Here is a 7202-nt window from a genome sequence, read left to right as displayed (position 1 = left end):
ATTTGCGATCAAGCCTCGAACCAAACACCAATCTTTATCAAGAGCATAAGGTTTAAGTCCAAGCATAGTTTTCCCACCATACTTGAATCTCTTAAACCAAGGCTCTGATACCAACTTGTAACACCCGTTCTTATAAATTAAGGTTTAACGTATCATTTACGAAAAACAATCATGTAATTAAGATTACATATGCATTGGAAATTACGGGTTTATTAAAACTTTTTACAATTTAAAATTATACAACATATCATGTGTACGTTCGTCGTTTAACATAATAACGATACATAGTGCGGAAGCTTAATTCATGATCGTGTTCGGTTCTTGCTCGTCGCTTGATCTTCATCCGGGCACTCTTGGCGATCACCTATGATCAAAACCAACTTAAAAGTTAGTTTTGATGGTCAAATATTAAGTTCAAACAAGTACAGGGGTTAAAATGACAAAAATTAAAAATTTTCCGGAGTTAGGGGCGTCGCGTGACGCCAAGGGGCGTCGCGTCACGCTAGGCCCCCTTTTTCACAGACTGTTGCTTCAGCTGTTGCTGTACATTCCCAGCTCAACCCGATTTCACGGAAACGGCCATAACTTCTTCGTTATTGATCCGTTTTACGCGATTCTTTTTCCTACGCGTCCGTAATTTAATTCTCCATCATATGGAGTTAAAATCCAACATCCAACATAATAAATTTTCTAAGCCTTCGACTCGTTCCCCATTTACCGAATTTTAACCCGTTTATGCATTTTATCAAACAAACCTATTTATTTGATTCCTATATCTCATACACTTCTTCTAATAAATGTTACCTACTATATTAGGTTCTATTCATAGGTTTATTACACAATTTAAACCCGTTTTCGCTCGTTTGCTTATTTTGACCCGTTAAGGATATTTAAGCACTTTAAAGCTTGAAATCGCTTTCATTCATTTCTGGCATCTTATTCCTACATTTCTCAACAAGTAATCTCCCACTACAACTATATATGTTTTGGGTTTAATGTGGGTATCTATATGTTCCGAGTTTTTACCCCTCGGATTACCATTTTACGGCAAAGACTCATATAAAGCCCTTCGACCTAAGAATTTATGTTTTTCACTATCTAACTTATCCTAAGCATTTATATAATCATAAAACTTATTTTCGAACCACCTTTAAGGGTCGTTCGTTTGAATTAGCTTACAAGGGTAATTTGGTCAATTTTCATCCTTCTTTAACTACAAGGGTCCTTTAAATACTTGATTGACCCAAAATCCGACCCTTTTAACTATAATCTTATTTATAAACTCATGTGCTTCTAAAACACCATGAACATAATTAAATTTATTCGGTTTACCTTAAAGATAACCGAATATCTACACTTTAACATTGTCTAACTCTTATAGAACTCCAAATTCTACATGATGAGTTGTGTTATTATACATACCTGGCTCGGATCAATATATTGACCCGTTTCAATACCTTGCCTTTGTAACCGCTAAGCAATAGCTATGTACTTATCCATTTGCTATTTATTCCTATAACATGTAACTCGACAAACCATTAGACAATATTGTCAAAGGGTGATAATTTCACCTTTTGACCCGTTTATTTACCTAGTGATCTTCATCACTTCAAGTAAATGCCAAATTTCATGTATTATGCTAATTTAAAGTCTACTAGCTAGAATACGAAATCAAGCATAACGTAACGGAACCGTAGTTACGTACCTTTTAAGCACTCTTTTTAAACGCGTATTTCCATCGGCTTGTCCATTTGACGATCCAGATTCCTTGCCTAAAGAGTTCAATTCACAATCCGTTTAGAACCCTTTTTTATAAGTCTTTACGCACAATTTCTTAACATATTCAAATCTGCGTTTTACCCAACCTTTACATTTTAACCTTCATTTAGGCGTTTTATCAAACACCTAGCGGGTCAGATTTCTACATAATCTAAACCAAGTTCATGACTTGAGTTTATCACCCCAATTAACTTCAATTAGACTATATACACATATTTTAACATCAACAATTCAGAGATTTCCTCATGGTTTCAGTTTACACTAGAACAAGGGTTTAAATCCTAGTGTTTATCAAGCTCTACTAACATATTAATCACCCACTATGGTGATTTTGATCCTTACAATTATCATGCAAGAATTTTGACAAGAAATCATCTAGGGTTTGTCGCTAAACCTTATATCACTTCCAACTTCGTATTTACAACACATAATTAAGCTCAACACTCAATTTCAATCACATGCAAGAATTTGGGTTGAATCAAAATGACCAAATTCGACATACCTTACGATCCTCTTGACAAGGTGATCACGATTCTATGTTCAGATTTCGATTTCAACTTGATTTGGGCCTTCAATTTGAGAGTTTAGTAGAAGTTAGGGTTTTGGGGGTGAGGGTGTCGCCCTCTCCTGTTCTTGATCGACCAGACATCTCAAATGAGATGTTTGGTTTTGTTTTTTTTATTAAACTAATATTATAAGTTTCAATTTTAACAACATTGGCCCCTCCACTTTTGTTTGACATATAGTTTTGGTTGTTTTAACCCTATTTCAAGTTATTTCTAGACTTGTAGTTAACTAGGTTATAATTTTCCTAGTTATTCATCTTGTTCACAACTCGTTTTATTTTAAGTCCCGTTAAATCTCAGGCCTTTTTATATACTTTGCTTTCTCAAAGTATTTCTCATCCTTTTAATAAATATTAAATTTATCTATTTAAATCCTGAAATTTACCGGGTAAGTTTTACCGCTAACTGTATTTTACCCGTCTTGTAGTATTAACGTGGTTTGATTACCAAACCCGTTTTCGGGGTGTTACATAATCACTTAGGATTTCCATCCATCTCCTTTGCCTCATATTCAACTCTTTTTGTCCAAATATGTACCTTAAGCTTTTGTGATCTGTATAAACAGTAAACTTACTTCCGTACAGATAGTGTCTCCAAATCTTAAGGGAAAAAATTATAGCTCCTAACTCTAAGTCATGAGTCGTATAATTTTCCTCATGCTTCTTCAATTGTCTAGAGGCATACGCAATTACCTTCTTGTGTTGCATTAACACACATCCCAATCCTAGTTTTGAAGCATCACAATATACTTCAAAATCTTCAATTCCTTCTGGAAAAGCTAAAATTGGAGCATTTGTTAACCTTTGCTTTAAAATCTTAAAAGCTTCTTCTTGTCTAGGTCCCCATTCAAACTTAACTGCTTTACAGGTCAGCTTAGTTAAGGGTACATCTATCTTAGAAAAATCTTTAATAAATCGCCTATAGTATCCAGCTAAGCCTAGAAAACTTCTAATTTCCATAGCCGTTTGCGGGACCTTCCATTTGGTGATTGCTTCTATTTTAGCAGGATCTACGTGGATACCTTCGTGATTTACCACATGACCTAAGAATTGCACTTCTTGCAACCAGAATTCACACTTTGAGAATTTGGCATAAAGCTTTTCTTTTCTTAATAAAGTTAAGAGTGCATGCAAGTGCTCACAATGTCCCTCCTGACTTTTGGAATAAATAAGTATATCGTCGATGAAAACGATCACAAATTTATCCAAATATGGTTTACAGATTCGATTCATCATGTCCATGAATGTTGCGGGTGCATTCGTTAATCCGAATGGCATGACTGTAAACTCATAATGACCATACCTAGTTCTGAAAGCAGTTTTAGGTATGTCTTCCTCTTGTACTTTCAATTGATGATATCCGGAGCGTAAGTCTATCTTAGAAAAATACCTAGCTCCTTGAAGCTGATAAAAAGATCATCGATCCTAGGTAATGGGTATCGATTCTTAATTGTAACTTTATTCAGCTCCCTATAATCAATACACATTCGCATCGATCCGTCTTTCTTTTTCACAAACAACACTGGTGCTTCCCACGGGGATGAACTAGGTTGTATGAAACCTTTGCTTAGTAATTCATCTAATTGTTTTTTCAATTCTAGCATTTCAGTGGGTGCTAATCGATAAGGTGCCTTGGCTATTGGGGTAGTTCCAGGAATTAGATGAATTCTAAATTCTACTTCCCTATCGGGTGGTAATCCGGGTAATTCTTCGGGAAAGACGTCTGGGTATTCTGAGACTACAGGGATGTCCTGAAGTTCCTTACTTTTAGAGTTAATGATTACAGAAATCATATACACTACTTCTTGTTTTCTTGAATAACTGGCCAACTTCATTACTGAAATGAATTTCAGTGGCTTTCGAGGTCTATCTCCTGTAATTAAAATTACCTCTCCTGTGGGGGTACGAATTTCTGCAGAATTCTTATCACACAAGATTCGAGCATGGTTGGCTACCAACCAATCCATTCCTAACACGACATCGAACCCGACTAATTTCATAGGTAACAGATTTGCAGAAAACTTATGGCCTAATAGTTCTCTTTTTCCTTCTTGCAAAACTTTATCTATGTTAACAGAATTCCCTTCTGCTGTTTCGACTGTAAAAATCTGCCTAAGGGTGGTTAAAGGTAAACTAAGAGCTTGGCAGAACGATGTATTAATAAAACTTTGGTTTGCGCCAGAGTCAAATAATACTTTGGCATATATGTTATGAACTAGGAATGTACCAGCTATCACATCTGGGATGAGTTCCGCTTCCTGAGTGGTCAACTGGAATGCTCGTGCATTTTTCTTGATAACTCCGTCGGCTGTCTTAGCTTTATTATCTGCTGGTTTGGCTAGCTTAGGGCATTTTGTTTGAAAATGTCCAGGTTCTCCACAGTTGTAGCATATTATTGTTTTCCTTCTACATTCTTCTTCCCGGTGTCCTATCGTTTTGCAAAAGTTGCAGGTCACATTGCATTTTCCAAAATGATTCTTTCTGCAATTTCTGCAAAAAGGCGGATTTGCATATTGCCTCATTCCTCTCTTCTTGAACTTATTATTATTATTACCCACACGAAATCCTTCGGTAATCTTTTGAGCCAATTCCTTCTTCCGATCTTCTTCTCTTGTGCGCACCAATTCATCAGTTAGGGTATTAGCTAATTCCACAGCATCGTCAATAGTGCGAGGTCTCGCAGCTTTAAAGATATTACGGATTTCGCTAATTAATCCCCAAATGTATCGGGAAATGAGTACCGGTTCTGGTGAAGCCAGTGTTGGTACGACTCTAGCATATTCGAAGAAAGTCGAAGTATAACTGCAACAATCTACACCCGTCATACGATGATTTAGGAACTTATTTGCCATTTGATCTTTTTCATATTCGGGACATAATTTTCTTTCTACAAGACTCTTAAATTCTTCCCAGTTCATAGGATAGGCCATTCTTCTTCCTTTTGCTTGTAACACCGTGTTCCACCATTCTAGCGCCCCTTCTTTGAATAAATTTGACGCATACATGACCTGATCTTCTTCGGCACATTTACTTATTGCAAGTACTGCTTCGGTTTTCTCTAACCAACGCAGTGTTGCAGTTGCCCCTTCATTACCTGCAAATTCTGCTGGTTTACAGGCAAGAAATTCTTTGTAAGTACAACCAGGCGTTGCAGCTTTCATCTTCTTAGGAAGTGGGGCTTGCCGTGGATCGTTGTTATGATTATCATGATTGCCGCCTCCGTTTACGCTATTACTAAAATTATCTTCCTGAGTACGTTTACTAGGAATGATTTGTTGCGGTTCAACAGGTTTTTGAGCAGCAGCCACGATTGCTGGAATAGCATTGGCTATCCCTTGAGTAATGATATTTTCAATATCTTGTCTAGTCATATATTGGTTTTCCTGGTTTTGCTCAGATTGATTTCCTTCATTAACTGGTTCATTACTAGCGTTTTCCATCTGATAATTATTATAGATATAAACTATTAGTGTCGAATAATTGATAATCTAACAAAACAATTGCACATAATCACATAATCTTTTCACAACCTATATATAGCCAAAATTGTCAATTTCTCGACTTCTATTTTTATAGATTATATTAGGCATCAATACACACCGTTTATCTTACAATGTTTTATTCCTGAGCTATTTTACAGAGTTATATTTTACTACTATTATTATACAAACAAACTTCCCAGCCCCATTATCCTTTTTGTCAACTGGCAGTTTAGTAGCGACGCTCCCTCTCGTCGTATTTCCAGGAGATTTGTTCTCCCATCTCCCGGATCCTATTCCCCGTACCTATCAATTCTTCGCCAAACTGGCAGAGTTCGGCTAAGTTTTCGTTGCTCAGTGGCGGGTTTGGTATAGGTTCTGGGTCAAATTGCGGGAGAAAGGTATAAGGACTATTGATTATGTTCTGGAACTGCCAATCATTGGTCCACCACTCGTCCATTCCTCCTAAAGGTTGTGTGTGGATTAAAGGGTCTGGGATGGCTGGTTCCAAATTTATGGGAATTTGGGTTTCAGCGGAGTAAGGGTAAAGGTTATTGTTGATAGGTCTAATAATATCACAGTTTGCTAGTAGACGATCTATTTCATCTTGAAATGTTATTTCTCCGGTTTATTTAGAGCTCTCTCCTAATTCTATCCTTGCTGGTCTAGGATTTTCCCTGATTTCTATTTCTGCTGGCCTAGAGTTCTCTTCGGTCTCGATCCCTTTTCCTTTATCCGTATCCGTAGGATTTTCTATTTTGGGAATTCTCCTAGTTGCGGGTTTCCTCCTACATAATTTCCTCCAACCTACATATCTTCTTCTTTTCTTAGCTTTTGCTTTCTCAGGAGGTGGAGCTTGAAATTCCACAGGTTCCTCCACGTCAGCAAAGTAACCAGTAAAGTCGGTGGAGACTTCTGTCACACCCCGATATTATCAGAGCTTTGGCGTGACTGGACTGGTATCTTCATTGCACAGCGGAAGCAAACAATCTAAGTCTTTTAGAAAATGAACGCCACTAAGTACTCGACTCTTCATGGTTCTCCTATTCCAACCGTGCCTTGTCTTAGAAAAGTAACCTGAGAAAGAACATGCGAAAAAGTCAACATAAAGTTGAGCGAGTTCATAGTTTGTTTGTAAAAGATCTGAAATAAATCTTTTGAGTTGTGAAAGGTTTGAAATAAATCTTTGGTAACCGGTTTTTGAAATAGTATTGAGAAAATGAATTTAAAAATCATTTTCTTGCCAAGTTATATGGAAACGTTGTGTTTGTAACACGTTATGTTCATAAAACCATGTATTTGTAAAGCCTTGTATTTGTAATGTTCGCATAACCGTCAATGCCCACCCTGACTTTGACTCCATACCCCCATAATTCTTT

The sequence above is a fragment of the Helianthus annuus genome, chromosome 1 (genome assembly GCF_002127325.2).
Source record: "Helianthus annuus cultivar XRQ/B chromosome 1, HanXRQr2.0-SUNRISE, whole genome shotgun sequence".
NCBI lineage: Eukaryota > Viridiplantae > Streptophyta > Magnoliopsida > Asterales > Asteraceae > Helianthus > Helianthus annuus.
Note: the sequence above shows the minus strand (reverse complement) of the source record.